The sequence below is a fragment of the Camelus dromedarius genome, chromosome 18 (genome assembly GCF_036321535.1).
Source record: "Camelus dromedarius isolate mCamDro1 chromosome 18, mCamDro1.pat, whole genome shotgun sequence".
Taxonomy (NCBI): Eukaryota; Metazoa; Chordata; class Mammalia; order Artiodactyla; family Camelidae; genus Camelus; species Camelus dromedarius.
This window is the reverse complement of record NC_087453.1, coordinates 28,107,799-28,124,261: the sequence shown is the minus strand read 5'-3', so window position 1 is coordinate 28,124,261 and position 16,463 is coordinate 28,107,799. Positions and strand designations below refer to the sequence as shown.

Genomic DNA, 16,463 nt, shown 5'->3' with positions numbered 1-16,463 from the left:
AAGATATTCCTAATGTGTTTGTCAGGACGGCTCTACTTGCAAGTGAGAGACACTCAACTTGAATTGGTGTAAGTGAAACAGGAGCGATTCCTTGCCCTTTCAACTAAGATGTGGGAAGGAAGCTGAAGCAGGGACTTGAACACTGTCAGGAATCTCTTGGTCTCTCATCTCGGCTTTCCTCTGAGTCTCGGCTTCATTCTTTCCTGGGGAAGGCTGGCTTCTTCACGTGGCTGGGCACATGGGCTGTAGTAGGACTGGGCTTAGTCTAAAACAAGGAAGGAGAATAGTGGCTCTTTGTCATCACTTCCGACACTGAAAACCCTGGAGATTTCTTATTAAAATAACGTGGGCTGTGTTCTCATCTCTGGACCCATCTTGGAGGTTATCAGTGGGGGAATTGGGAGGGAAGGCGGCAGATAAGTTACTGTGATTCACACATTTAGGTCAGGACCCAACCTTTGTCCAATCACTTTGTCCAGGGAGGCACTGATTATAGAAGAAGATACAACTCCTATTCTAAGAACATAGATCAAACTGAGGAAGGAGCAGTTCCCCACAATAAGGGAGATGAACAGATGTGGCCCCTGGAAGCATCCTCAGGAGCCAGGCCAGCATCACTTGGTGGGTTATTTATAAAAATGATGGTGACTCTTCTCTTTCTGCTCCCCTTTGCCATGTGACATTGTAGAGTCTAGAGCCTCATTTCTTGAATCTAGGCCAGCCCTGTGACTTCCTTTAAACAGCAGAATGCTTAGAAGTAACAGGGTGCCAGTTCTGAGCCCAGGCTCAGGGAGAATTGTGGATTTTACTCATTCTCTTTCCCCTCTCCCCAGCTGCATGTGAACAAGCCCAGGTGAGCCTGGAAGAGACCACCTAGGCCATAGACAAGCTTGTCCATTTGTCCCAGTTGAGGACTCAGACATGTGAGAGAATACAGCAAGACCAGTAAAGCCAATGCTTACATGAGGAGCCTGGCCAAGATCAGATGAGTTATCCAGCTAAGTCCAGCCTAAATTGCCCACCTACAGAACTGCAAACTAAATATAGAGCTACTGTTAACCATACCATAAGTCACTTAATTTGGGGATTATTGTTTAATAATTAACAATATGGTTATTGGTATGTCACTTAACTTTGGGAATGTTTCTTGTGCAGCAGTAGCTAACCGATGATACACATCCCGATTTGTGATTCCTCTACAAGTAAGTCACATGAGATGTTCTTTTTAACACCAGAAACTTTGGTGGGAAAACAGAGCAGTCACACATGAAAAGGTTAAAGGACAATGTGAAATAGAGTTGATTAAACTATCAATTTTTAAAAAATGCAGAAGCAAGTGTTAATGTAATGAGTGTGGAGAGACAAAGTATGAGGACTGGAAGAATGTTTGATGGAGATGGGGAGATTAAGGTGGGCCTCTGAGGAAATGAGAACACGAAGTACAGAAGAGGTAATGGAAGCCAGCCCAGATGGGTGAGCAGAGAATTCACGTTCAAATATGCAAATAATCAGGACAGGTACCGGCAACAAATAAAAGACCTGCATGGAACTGTGCGTGGAGCCAGTGGATTAAGAGCCAGTAGGAAGAGGAGGAGTTGGAAGAAAGTGTGGTTCTATGAGCGAGGGCAGAAGAGGGACACACAGGTGGCCAAATGGAGACACACAGTTTAGACCCATATTCTTTTTATCATGAACAACGGTTTAAAAAAATTATTTTGGAAGACTGCAGAAATGGCCCTACTCCTTTACTTTTTCTTCTCTACCCACTTCATTTACAGTGTAGCTCTGTATCTCCTCCCATCAGTAGATGTCAGTTTCTCCAGCCCATGAATCAGAGATGGCCTTGTGATTTGCTCCGGACAGTAAAACACGGAGGAAATGATTGTGTGTCAGTTTTAAGCTCAGGCTTTAAAAGGTCTGGCATGTATCCACTTACTCTCAGAGCCCTGCCTCTGCTGTGTGAGCAAACCCAGGTTAGCCTGCTGGAGATGAGAGACATGTGGAGCAGTGGGGGGCCTTCACAGCTGATAACCACCCGTGAGCAGCTGGTTCCCCATCCGAACAGGCAGCAGATTACGGGTCCAAAAGGGAGCCCACCTAAAATCAGATCCACTGCCTGGCTGAACCCAGCCCAAATTGTTGATTTGCAGGATTGTCAAGGGAAAAATTGTTGTACTAGGCCACTAAGTTTGGGGATGGTTTGTTATATAATGAAACAAATTGACTCAGATGCCAATATTGAAAAATTGGTAATTTCTCATAGAAACCCGAAAATATGCCTTCTTTTGAAAAAAAAAAATCGTAGGATGTGGAAATACTGAGCCTGCATTCCTGTTTGGCAACAACTGGGACTTGAGTGGATCTACCACTCTTAGGTGAGGACTGCAAAATCCAATTTGTTACCATTCCCATCATTCTCTATCTCCTGACCTAATTTACTCATTTGCATGTCCTAACCAGCCCCTATTAGGATATTAGTTTGCAACTCTAAGGAGTGTGAATATTTTGGGGGGATTTGGGGCAATAGAATGACATGATAAACGTAATTTTAAAAAAAGTCTGTCTGGGGGCAGTGTGTAGAATTGGGAATGTGGAGACAGGAGGCTAAGAGGCTAGAGAAATTTCAGCAGGAGGGCATTTGGAAGACACTGCAGATACAAAGTATCTGAAGACGTTTAGAACTGAATGGTTAGTCACAATGAAAATGGAGAAATTAGTCAAATTAGTTATGAGAGTGGAATGATGTTTGGTTTATAAGCAAAGCCCAATTACCCTCTTAGGAAATGAAAGCTAGTACATTAAAGCCTAAAATTAACAGTATCCACTTCTAATGATGAATTAATTATTCAGGACAGAAAACTCAGTTGAGCTCTCAGGATCACAGCTTCTTCTGTCCTAATAAACACACACTGAAAAATACACTTCAAACCAAAATAGAGTTTTTCATTCCCTTAAATGTTTCTCTTTCTTTTCCAGAAATATCTTAACACTAGCTATTCCAGGATCTCCTAACTAGATAACCACAGCAATAATTGAGGCCAATGACATTGCAAGTCAAAGACTTGTGATGACTTCTTGGCAAAACTTCATTTGCAAAGAAATTGTCAGTCTTCAATAGAGAAGAGTGATCAGTGCAATGATGCTTGCCCATCCTCTGGATATTAACCTCAATCTGTGTGGGTTTGCTAAGCCACCCAGCTGCCTCCCCTTCTTCCCCCCTCTCCCTCTATGTTACCATAAGACCGAGGGCTCCACAGAACTTGGTTCAAAAATCACTGGTTACTTAGAATTCTGAGCGGATTGGTGAGAATGATTAGGGGGCATTTGAAACATTCTCAGCACATCATTACCATCACTGTCATGATCATTATTGTCATCCTCTTTAGAAACACTAAAAACTTAAATGTTCATAAGCTCCGTGCAAGGTCGGATGTAGAGGAAGTAAATAGTTACTTCATTCTGAGAAAAACAGCCCAGACATACAAGGCATGGAAAACAAAGCAGAGGAGGAAATAACTTCACAAATTCATAAAGAGTAAAAATTTTTTTCACCCAGTCCACCCAAAGTACTTACTTTCCCCCAGCCAACATTTCTGAGAGACGGGAATGGGACTGAGAATCACTAGCCTCCCATCTATTTCAAATCCAAGGAGAAAGATGGGTGAGCCAGGAGGGGTTGGTGGGGGGTTTCCTCTTTGGTAGAAGATAAACATCCTTGTGTTAGGCAGTGGCTTCCTCTCCAGGTATGGTTGAGCAGTCCATCACACAAGCTTGCAAACTTCGTTTTAACCATGGTCTTCCAGCCCCAAATCTTGCTAAAATGCAGATCCTGATTCAGTAGGTCTAGGGCAGAGACAACATTCCACATTTCTAGTAAGACCCAGACCACACATGGGAGGAAAGTGTCTAAAGAAACATCCTTAATGCGTATGAGTCCATGGATTTACCGAGTTGCATCGACCTGGACGGGAAAGGGGATATTTGGGAACTTCCGGCTCATCAGTTGGGAACAATGATAAATTCTATCTACTTCCTAATACTTAATGGTGGCTTATGAGTGCTGATAAAGAAATGGGAAGTATCCTTTATTATATACCTGTGTGTCAGATATATATAGAACGTATATACATATATAAAGAATGTACCACGTAATGTTTAATATACATGAAGCAAACACATGTATACATGTATATATAAAACTTTTATACTTTTCGGTTACATTAATGTAGAAGAAATTTCACATTGGGCTTTGAAAAGAAAGACAGTGTAAAGTAACTACATCACTGTAGTTCCTTCATTCATTAAATCAATAAGCCATTTATGGGGAGTCTACTGTATCTCAAGCATTGGAAGAGAAATAAGATTATGTCCTTACCTTGGAGTCGGGGATGATGATTCAGAGCCTAGTGCAAGAAACAAACGTAAATTTCTAAGCAATGTGGCAACTTCTACAACACATGTCTCCTACTGAAGTTCTCTTTCCAAATTGAAGGAAAAGTCTTGATTCACTACCAAGCCTGAGAAGACATCTCTGTTTACAAACTCGTTATTGAAATTTCCAGCAATGCAGGTGCAAAATGAGAAATAATTCTTGTCCTGGAAAGCATATGGCTCCTACAGATGGCTGTTTTCTTACCAGAAGAGACTGTCTCACAGTGAGAAGAAGTCAAAATTCCTGTTATGTTAAATAGCTTAAGTGATGAAACGAAACCTCCAATTCTTGACAACCTGCCAGATTGGATCTCCTGTGAAAACTGACTTTGTTGATTTTAGATGGTGTACTTCTTTCTCTTTTTCTGAAGCCCTCTACTCAATATGCGAGGTCTGTGGCTATTAGCTAAGTTTTCTTCTCTGTGGGTAAGTAACGGCTTCAGTGAAAAGCCCTGAAAAGGCTACACAAAGCAGTTTTATGGATCTTGTCCACAGAATAGCATCTTTCCTCCAAGGAGTTCTGATAAGTTTCAGTCTCTCTCCAATACTTTCAGATCAATAATCAGAAAGTTTATCAAACTCCCCAGGACTGTGGCCAGCACTTGGAGAACCTTTACGAGAATTAATTTTAAAAATTGCAGGCAGTTGAGTTAGGAGGATGACATCCCTTCTGCTGAGCTTATGACTCAAGACTTCACTTCATCCTCCATTACCCACTCAGTGGGACCACAGACTGCACAGGCCCACGCAGCAGTCTGGAATCACCTCAATTCAGGAGATCTCATCCTGGCTTTGACACCAAGTTGGATAAATGGCAATCTATTCCATACTCCAAGTAGCTTGGTTAATGCTCTCCAAAAACCAGACATTTCAGGCGCTGTTTAGAGAGTCAATAAAAGGAGGAAGAGACAAGCTGAAGCTCAATTAAGTTTATAACGGACACCAACATAGCAAACTTCCAAGTGGGACTCAGGGGTACAGGGAGTCACAGAGAGCAGGGAGCTCGCCCCTTGGAGTTTTTCACTCTGTCCTGAGGTTGATCCAGGCAGTCCAACTCATCCTCCATCATCTTTTTAACTCTAACTATACTCCTAGGATGTGGGGAAGAACTCTCAACATTAGATGTCCTGCCAAGAAGCTGTACCACTTCCCAAAGACTGTTCTAGTGGACTGGCAGGAAGCTTTAACAATTTTCCTAGGGCCAGGACATAAATGAGGAAACAAGTTTGAGAAATGTCTTATCCAGTAATCTGTCCCACCTGGGCTGTCTTCCAGCACTGGCACCAGTTTGTTGAGTGGCCTCCTGGTGTCTTCAGATTTCATATTCATCGTGTCGTTTAACCTTGACTATGATACTGTGACATAGGAACTTTTATCCCTGTTCTGTAGTTGGGGAAAGAGGTTAATAAAAACAAAGGAACTTGTCCAAATTCAAATAGCTAGTTAAGTGATGGGACTGAGTTTTGACCCAAGGTCTTCAGGCTGCAGTTCTGTTTTCTTAATCACACAGTGTGGCTTTGAGTCTGATACTTGACCAGAGGGGCTCTGTGCCCAGCGTAAAAGCCAATGCTAGTCATTGGAGATGTGAAAATTGACCAGAGCAAGTGCAACCAGGACACACATGTCATTGATATGTACACATTGCTTCTCCAACTTCCAGGGAATCCCTTGTTGGTCTGCTTAGGTTTTAGGTTTTTTATTGTGATTTTTGGAGAAACAGATGAGTAGAATTAGAAGAAACAAATATTGTTAAGCAGTTGCTGTGATATGCAGGACTTTAAGAAGCTGGAGACAACAATTGTGTCATGTTGTGTAATAGTATTTACACAACTATTGTGTAAATAGACACAATAGTAAATAGACAGGGACAACAATTGTGTCATGTAGAGACCTTTGATACCTCTTTGAGTATTCTTGAAAGATTTAATTTACTTTTTTTTTTTTTAAAAAATGAGGGACTTGTATTTCTTTGGAATGTGATCATGTGCCAAGATTGGCCAGGAGGTGGTCCAGTTGTCTGGGTTCTACAGTGACTAAGGAATCACTGGCAAGGTCCAACCTCTCTGTTAAACCACTTCTGACCAACATTTATTTACCTCAAGGTTTTTGTGCACTTTGGTTCGAGGGTCTGCTACAAAACATTACAGAGTGTTTGTGTGTGCACATGTGTGCATGTGCACTTTCACTCAGGCTTGAATTGACAACAGGTTCACCTTGTTCCACAAGAAGATATTTTAAAGGAGTTTGAGCCCTTTCCCCTGAGGCTCTACCTTAAAGAAATAACACCATGAAAATGGTTGACTTTTCTCCTTAGAAGGCACCAAGACAGCAGAACAAGTAAGCAATATTCAAATCAAAGAAATCCCCCAAGGTACCACCTGTTTGCAGGTTTCTTACATTAGGTTGGCATCTGTTCACGTGCCCAAGAAGTTTGCCTGCACAGATTACAACTGCAGACCTGGCCGAGGATCATGTTCTGTGTAGAACAAGCTTCCTGGGAACAGGGACCAGAGACAAGAAGGGAAATAGACACCTCAGAGGCAGGGCACAAATGGGATGGAAAAACCTGATGGTGACTGCTCCCAAGGAATTACTTGAACATCTTACATGAGGCATTTGAATGTCTTCACCAAGGTCATTAGCTGTGTATGGAGCAAGGGCTTATTTTTAAAGTTTGACGTAGTCCGAGGAATGCTTTGTTCCTAATTTAGAGCACTTGTACTGAGAGCTTCCACGTCTCCGGCATCTGCCGCCACCCACCACATGTTCCACAGCAGGCCAAAGTCCACTTGTGGTGAAGTCCCAGAGTTCGCCAGCCCCACAGGGAGCTGTCAAGGCCTGGGAGAGAGGTTGTTTGGGGGATTATTTGGAAAGAAAATGAATAAGTCTTTAAAAAAAGACATCTTGGGTATGAGAATTTGGATTCTATTTCAGTAAGCATTCACTTTTCTCCCCTTTCTGTTGTGGGTAGAGTGTTCTCCTCCACTCTTTTGATTTTGGAGTTGACCATGTGACTTTCTTTGGCCCAGAAAGTGTTAGCAATTAGAAGGCAAACAGAGTCCTTCACTGAACTTGTGCAGTTTTGCTTGGCTATTAAACTCTGGTGGTCTGCCAGGAGAAGGGCTTCTTCTGGGTACCTGCCGCTCCTATGAAGAGCAAACCTGAGCTCAATCCACAGTCTAGTGGACCCACAGCCTAAAGCAGAGCCATTCAGCTGAGCTCAGTCAAATCTGTGGTTGTGGTTTTAACGCTTGTCCTTATAAGCTGTTAGACTATTTGTTACACAGCATTATTACAACAGTAACTGGCTGATACATGGAGTTAACGATTTTTATGTTTTTTTCTGCACGTGGGTGAACACTTATGTAAACTGATGTGATAGAGTAAAAACTCCTTTCACACAAAGTATAGAAAGGGAGCTTCAACCAGCTTCAATCCAGAATTCTGAGACAAGAGAAAATAGTGGCTTGTGACAGAGTGAGCTACCCTCTAATGAGTTTTGGGGCTGAGTTTTGACCCAAGGTCTTCAGGCTGCAGTTCTGTTTTCTTAATCACACAGTGTGGCTTTGAATATGATGCCTTACCAGAGAGGATCTTTGCCTAGGGTAAGAGCCAACGCTAGTCACTGGAGGTGTGGAAATTGACCAGAGCAATTGTGACTGTGGAGCTTCCCCCAAAGTGAGCCTGTGGAGAGCCAAGATTAGCAGATACTGAAAGGTGGCAGTAAGGTATTTAAGTTAATTTGGTCTGAAAGCCTAAAGAATTCATTGAAATCCTCTCGCCCATAGAGACTGTCTTAAAAATTATCTAAAAAGTTTTGAATTTAAGTTGAAAACTTTAACTTAGATTTTCAGATTTCTAACACTTCTTGAAAAAACAATTAGAATGTCAGAAAATAGTGTGGTCACGTTTCTTCCTGATAATAAACATGGGAGCTGATTTGTTCCCCCTAGTTGTGCTTTCCAGCTTGGTGACATCCCTGCCATGTTCTGTCCTTCATTTTCAGCTGTCTCCTGGGATTTGGTTGCTTGACTTATCCTTAAGCAATGGGAATTGAGAATTGGGACACCTACTAACTCAATAACCCTTCCCCCATTTTAAGGAAACCTACAGAGGCAAAGAAAGACCTAAGTGCTTAGCTCAGATTGGATGCTCAGTGGGGTGACCATACATTAGTTTCGCCCATGACAGTCCTGCTTGATGCATATTGCCCTGGGCTAATTTATCAATTTGCATAAAAAATTATGGAGTCCTATCTGGCAGGCAATAGTGGCTTTCAGTGCCCCAGGAGCACCTCACATGACATCTCCATTCACTTTGGGTTTGCTCATAGCATGGTGATCTCTGGTAGTTAGAAGTCTTACATGGCAGCTCAGGGTATCCCAGGCTACAAGGCACAAGCTGTATCACTTTGTCTGACCTGGCCTTGGAAGTGATGCATCATTACTATCATCTCATTCTATTGGTCCTTATGCCACCTAGATTCAAGGCAGAGAACTTAGATACTACCTGGTGCTGAATGACTTAGGCAGTTAGTGGCAAAGTGAAGACTGGAGCTAAGTCCATTACTCCACTCAATGTGTATTCTTTCATTCCAAGAAGCCCTATTGGCCTCCATTTTCCATCCCATTTTTTTCCCTTCTTCACTGTATTATATTATTAATATATGAGTACCTATGTGTTCTAAGAGAGTAAGCCAAGCATGGTCTTTGGAAGGTCTTAAAATTTTTTAGAATTATGTGGAAAATCTTTTTTTTTTTAATGTGTGTATCAGTCAGAGTTCTCTGTTGCAGACATAGGTTAAGAATTTATTAAACGGCTTTAGATAGTGCACCGCACCCCTGAAAGGGTCTGAGAACCAGTCTTGGAAGCTACACTGCTAGGAACAATTCCAACATTATACTGTGGATGACTGCTGCAGGGAAGAGCTGCTGCCTCTGCTCTTGGACAGACTCACCGCACCTCACCAGCTGCCTTGGAGCACAGTGTGACAGAACCTCCACCCACTACTACCTCTGAAAGCTCACTGTCTTTGCCTCTGTACCAGCCAGAATGGATCTGTGCCATACCTGCTTCCAAATGTCTTCTGCATTTGTACCTGAATGGTTGCTCCTAGGCCACCTGTCTGTACCACAGCTGCAACCATAGTAAGTGAATTTCTAGTGTCTATTCTGGAAATATGCAGATTAATAAAGTGGGAAAACCCTCAAGCATAAAAATAGTGTTTATAAGGTGCTGAGAAGGCAAAAAGCACCAAAAAGTTCTACCATGTGAATGTGTACATATGTATGCTTTTCTGAATCAAAGGTTCCTTGTTTCCGTCAGTCTTCAAAGAGGTTTCTAATTCTCACATGTTAATAATCAGTGCTCCATGGACCTCCCTGGTACAGACACAAATCTGTGTGTTTGGGTCCTTTTGTATACAAGTCCATTATATTTTTCAGAATTGAGGACGGTGAGGTCCAATTACCTACATCTCTCTGATCTAATAATATAACTAATTTATAAAAGCCAGATGGCTATTAGAGTGGTATTTTGGTTCTATTGTTAAATCTGTTTTTTGTTCCTCTTTGGAACGATGATAAAGCATGCAGTTCACTAAAGCCTTGATTAACAAGGGTGCTTATTTTAATAGATTTTGTTTGTTTGACTTCTTTGAGAATAGAATGGCAAAATCAAATGAAAACAAAAATCATAGAGAGTTTCCAATAAGGATTTGTTCTAAAAATACATTTTTGGGGGTGGCTTAGAGTAGGAACACATTCAGCTCAGCTTTCTATAATATCTAATATTTGATGTAGAAGCAGATTTCCCAAAGACTCAATAAATGCTCGACTATTTTAAAAAATCAGCTTTTCTCATGATTTCCTCACTATTTAGGCAGAAATGTAGAGTAAGACATTTGGGAGGATTCCACACAACACACAAGATTAGAACTTTATCTGAGGCATAGAGAGGGTGAAGTGTCTTGTGCAAGATTAGCAACCTTATGGCAAAGACTGAACTGGAACTGAGGACTTCTTATTCCTAACGAGGTGTCCTCACCTCTAAAACACCTCACCTCTAAAACAGGAAGACCTATAACAGTTTGTACTAGTTAGTTACTGCCATGTAACAAACCATCTAAAAGTTTAAAAGCTGAAAACAAAACTATTTATTAATGTTTACAAGTTTGCATGTTGGCTGAGTGGTTCTGCTGCTTTGGGCCAGCCCCACTAACTCAGGTGGGCTCACTCATGCATCCGTGATCAGCTGCTGGTTGGTAGGTGGCTTAGCTAATCTTGGTTGGGCTCTATCACACATCTGCTGCTTCAGCGGGGAAAATGAGGTCAACTCTGCTGCATGAGGTTCTGTCCTTCAGCAGGTACACAGGCCTGTTCTCATGATGGTCGCAGGGTTACGGATGATAGAGGTCTAGTCTGAGAACTGGATTATTGGAGTCATCACACTTTATTAGCCAAAGCCCATCCTAAGGCCAGCCCAGATTCAAGGGGAGGGACGAGACATCATTCCTTTGATGGCAGGACCGACTAAGTCACATTACAAAATACAGAGATCCTGTAAAGAATTAGTGCCATTTTTTTTTCAATCAATCTGCTACAAGTTAACTAATTCACTCAACATTTATTGCTTGTCACCCTGTCATTTTTATTGATTGTGGCTGGCCTAATGCTACAGTAAGATCTAGGGATGCAATAAAGAATAGAATCAATCTTGTACTTATTTCTTAGTGAAAAATATCATATAACTAAACATCTGTTTCCTTAGATAATTTGGTGACTCGTGATAAGGTTTTTTATCAGGTTTTTTATCACTGGCCTGAAAGTCATTATTTCTTAAATTTGACATTATACCTTCTATAAAAAAAATCACACAAGAAATTCAGGAGTAATTTAGTGTGCGTAAATTAAAATTGGCTTTGCTGAGAATAATTGACTTCTCAGAGGTGCGGCCAACAGGGAACTGTCAGGCTAGATGAGTTTTTACACATCTCGGGGAGAAATTGGAGCTCCAAATGCTAAATTTAGCTTACAAGGATATCATACGTACATTTGACAACCTGAAGGTCTTCAGATTATAGGGAGAGTCTGGGCTGTCTCTACCTGTTATTTCTCTATCCAAGTGATATTTCAGCTGAGATGTATGAGTGGAACTGTAAAGCATCCCCAGACAATAAAAGAGCCACTTAATTTTTGGACTTTGATTGACTACTTTCCCAGGTTATAGATAGTAATATTTTTGTATTATCCAGATGCAGGACCTGGTCTAAGCAGGATCAAAGGTGATTTTCAGGAAAATAGTCTAAAAATTTTACAACATACTCAATGGAAACTGAGTAACTCTTTCGCAGAGAACAACTAAAATACTAGATAAAGTAGAAACCAAAATATTTTCTTAAAGGCAATGAAGAGATGGGAAGGTAGCAAGTAATTACTGTGCCAAAATCTAAGGAAAAGGTAGAATCCAGAGAAGGAAGCAGAGCGCTGAAGCCAGTGTTATCCTGAGAATATTTACCTTTTCAGACAAATTTGAACTTCAGTGTTGATGGACTCACTGGATGAGACAGACAGAAATTAAAACCCAAGATCCCATTCGAATCAGAGAATCTGACAGTAGACACTTCACTCATTAGGCTAGTGGCTCAAGGGGTCCAATGTTAGAATGAAGGAAAATCAGAAGTCATCCTAACACTGTATTTATTACAGGACCTGCAAAAAGGTGTTTTGATTTTCAGCTGGAGAAAAAAAATAGTCCCAAAGAGATTGTGTCTCACAAACTAGCCTCACAAGAGTTTTCATCCTTAAGATGGACCATTACATACATTAATGGTTCAGAAACATTAAAAAAAAAAAAAACACAAAAGGTAGCTGGATTGGATACTCCCCTAGGCACCACATAGAAAAAAACACCGATCCTTTCTGTCACAAGGCATCTCCATTAAGTCTCAGAGAATGTTCATAAATAATGTTTTGAGGAAAATAAGCATTGTATAGTAAAAATTGATTAAGCACACAAGAAGATAAAAGACCATAAGCAAGAACCAGCAGAAACCAAACTGTGACACTGATGGATATAAAACAATTTACTATACCTAAAGGAAAAAAGATAAGCAGAAATAATTTTCAAACAACAGATACCATGAAAAGTGACCTAACAGTTTTAAAAGAGTACCAAATAAAACATCTACAAATTAAAAAAAAATACGATGGCTGAAATAACAAACAACACAATAGGAAGGATATTCACAGATCAGACAAAGCTAGAGTAAATTGAAAGATAGGTCAGAAGAATTGTATAGGATTATTAGTTGAAAATGATATTATTAGTTGATAGGATTATTAGTTGAAAATAAGACTATTAGTTGAAAATGATGGTTTTTTTCAGAGGCCATTATAAAATCGTGCTGAGTGGGCAGGAAGCAGAGAGCACGTGGGAGGGCATGGACAGCTAGGTTAACTAATTCAAGTCATGTGGTTATCCAGTCTCCCCTTGGGTTATGCGGGACTTGGAGAGGTAATAAACAAGACAAACAGCAAAGAGCAGGGCCTTATAGCCCCAGAGTTTGAATCCAGCACATAATAAGGTAGAATAATCTAATCGATTGAACCTCAGACCACCATGGGCCATTGGAACAGAAAAGGCAGAGTGTGGCATCAAGCATATTCAGGTGAGAATTCAGGCATGCCTAGGTCTTAAAATCAGAGAAGAGCAAAATGTGGGGTTAAATGAGACATTATCACCAAGATTTCAAGCAGGGAGAACAGGATGGTTGGTCAACATGGAAATCTCTAAGGGAACTCTTTCTTCGCCAAGGTTGGCCAGTTGAACAACTTTTTATCTTGCATATTATAAAAATGTGTAGTCCTCTGGGTCTTAAATGAGCTCAGGCCTTTTAGGTATCAAGAATTATCTTCATGAATTTAGTAGTCTTTGGTAGGGTATGCATTATTTTTATATAACCCAAGTTCATTTTTGAGTACTTCTCTGCTAAAAAAAAAACAAAACAAAAATCCTCAGTTAATTCTTTTCAGTTGCAGCCATGTTTCAGAAGGACCAATATATGCCAGAGGGAATGCCTACCTGATCTTTAATTCACCTTTCTATGCAGGCCTCCGCTGAGTCATCCATGGTCTTGCTTTGTTCCTGTCTTCCTGGTCTATTTATATCCAATGGTCCTCTTGACATCATCTGCTCCATCCTTGAGAGTCCTGGAATTTTTCTGTTGTTTCCATTCCACTCTAGGATATAGAAATTTCTTGAAGCTGCATAAACACAGTTTGATAAGGTTAACTGTGTTCCCTCCGGGGTCTTGTTATTTCTTTGGTTCTTTGCATAAGAAGCAAAATTTCTCTCTCAGTAAGCCCCTGAGACCTATACACATTTTTTTCAGAAATATAATTGGTTTACAATGTTGTGTTAATTCTAAGGATACAGCAAAGTGATTCAATTATGCATATACATATGTATACTTTTTCAGATTCCTTTCCATTATAAGATAATATATACAAGATATCAAATATAGTTCCCTGTGTTATGCAATAGATCCTTGCTGTTTATTTATTTTATGTATAGTAATGTATATATGTTAATCCCAAACTCTTAATTTATCCCTCCCCCTAACCCCTTCCTCCTTTGGTCACCATAGTTTTTTCTATGTCTGTGAGTTTTCTGGTTTGTAAGTAAGTTCATTTGTATTATTTCTTTAGATTGCACTTATGTAGTGATATCATGTAGTATTTTTCTTTCTCTGTCTGGCTTACTTTACTTAGTATGACAATCTCCAGGTCCATATATGTTGCTGAAAATGGCATTATTTAATTTTTTATGGCTGAGTAGTATTCCATTTTATATGTATATGTGGGTGCATATGTATGTATATGTGTGTGTGTGTGTGTATAATCACAACTTTTTTTATCCAGTCATCTGTCAATGGACATTTAGTTTCCTTCCATGTCTTGGTTATTATAAATAGTGCTGCCATGAACATTGGGGCACATGCATCTTTTCAAGTTATAGTTTTATCTGGATATATGCCCAGAAGTGGGATTGCTGGATCATATGGTAACTCTATTTTTAGTGTTTTCAGAAACATTCATACTGATCTCCATAGTGGCTGCGCCAAACTGCATTCCCACCAACACTGTAGGAGGGCTCCCTTTTCTCCACAGCCTCTCCAGCATTTATTGTTTGTAGACTTCTTAATGATAGCCATTCTCTCTGGTGTGAGATGATATCTCATTGTAGTTTTGATATGCATTTCTCTAATAATTCGTGATGTTGAGCATTTTGTCACATGCCTGTTGGCTATCTGTATGTTCTCTTTAGAAAAATATCTATTTAAGTCTTCTCCCCATTTTTTGATTGGGTTTTTTTATATTAAGCTATGTGAGCTATTTGCATATTTTGGAAATTAATCCCTTGTTGGTCTCATCATTTGCAAATATTTTCTCCCATTCCAAGGGTGTCTTTTTGTTTTGTTTATGGTTTCCTTTGCTGTGCAAAAGCTTTTAAGTTTAATCAGGTCCCATTGCTTATTTTTGTTTTTATTTCCATTACTCTGGGAGAGGGATCGAAAAAAATATTGCTGTGATTTATGTCAAAGAGTGTTCAGTCTATATTTTTCTCTAAGAATTTTAGAGTATCTTGAGCCCTATACTTTTAATACATCCCTTACATCTCTTTATATTTCTCCCAGCTCAGACAAGAGCTATTTTGTCTCATGACTTCTCCCAAACATTTTGTCCATAACTGGAATCCTTTCCATTCTGCTGGGTGTACAGTCTTTTGAATGACAAAGCCCAGGAGAAGAGACTCGCAGATTTCTAGCTTCCCACCTTGTTGCTCTCCTTCCCTGAGGCATGGAACACAGAAAGGCTTAGCTTTAAAAAAATTATTGAAGTATAGTCAGTTTACAATGTTGTGTCAGTTTCCGGTGTATAGCATAATTGTTCAGTTATACATATACATACATATTCGTATGTATATGCTTTCATGTTCTTTTTCATTATAGGTTACTACAAGATATTGAATATAGTTCCAGAAAGGCGTAGCTTTTTGAATCAAAGGAGGATCAGTAACATGTTGTCGGCATATAGTGACACTTTTACCTCTTCTTTTCCAATTTGGATCCCTTTTATTTCTCTCTCTTGCCTGATTGCTGTGGCTAGGACTTCCAAGACTATGTTGAATAGGAGTGGTGATAGTGGGCATCCTTGCCTTGTCCCAGATTTTAGTGGGAAGCTTTTGAGTTTCTCACCATTGAGTACCATGCTGGCTGTAGGTTTGTCATATATAGCTTTTATTATGTTGAGATGGGCAAAATATTTTGGAGAAAAGACTACATGATTTGATATTTTAAAAATTATCTACCTGCTTATCTTTAGAAACAGCATTGCCCTAGATCCAGCTAGTGGGAGTTTCTGCTTTGGATCCATGCTTTAGAGGGCTTCACTCTGGCCTTTTTCTGGCTGTACCTCCCCCACAGTGAGGCATTTGCTGGGCTTAGGGCACCTGCCAACCAGGAAGCAGATATTCTATCTGTGACAATCATGTATATGGAGAGGAAAAATGGGGAAAGTAGTTTTAAGAGACTTTGTAGCATGTTGTGAATCAAATCCTACTTTGGTATCATTAATAGAGATTTCAGTACATATTTATCTCCCAAATAAACTATTTGGACTCACAAACTGTCAGTAGGTTAGGGACCATATCTTAGGTTGGAAAAGTCAGGGCTGCCCCTTGCTGCAGGTAACTGGGAGATGATTTAGGGAAGAACTTTTGAAAGATAAAAAGTATTATGTGCCATTTGATGCTGAAGACCCTCTGTCCCCATCTGGGTGAGTGTGGGTGCGCATGCACGTGTGTAGCACTCTCACAGTAAAAGGGGACTAGACCTTTCCTTTATAACTGTGTTGGGGTACAGATATGCAATATGATGCATTCTTAGGAAGCAGCCTTGAAGATGTACTTATCTAGGCATGATTATGACCAAGAAACCTGAGCTTCTAACTTAACGGAGCCTGGGGCAGAGC

At 40.2% G+C, this 16,463-nt stretch overlaps 1 protein-coding gene across 2 annotated transcripts in view; it reads right to left on the bottom strand.

Annotated features, from left to right (window-relative positions):
• Positions 1–247: 247 nt before the first annotated feature.
• Positions 248–16,463, bottom strand: part of PLCB1 (phospholipase C beta 1) — a 662,592-nt gene continuing 646,376 nt past the window's right edge. Inside the window, exon 33 of one of the 2 annotated variants that reach the window (XM_064475872.1) lies at positions 248–265. The gene's annotated coding sequence lies outside the window, so the exon portion shown is untranslated. Of the gene's footprint in view, positions 266–13,675; positions 13,695–16,463 lie in introns of those variants that run through there. The other variant, XM_031434233.2, reaches the window with a different exon arrangement.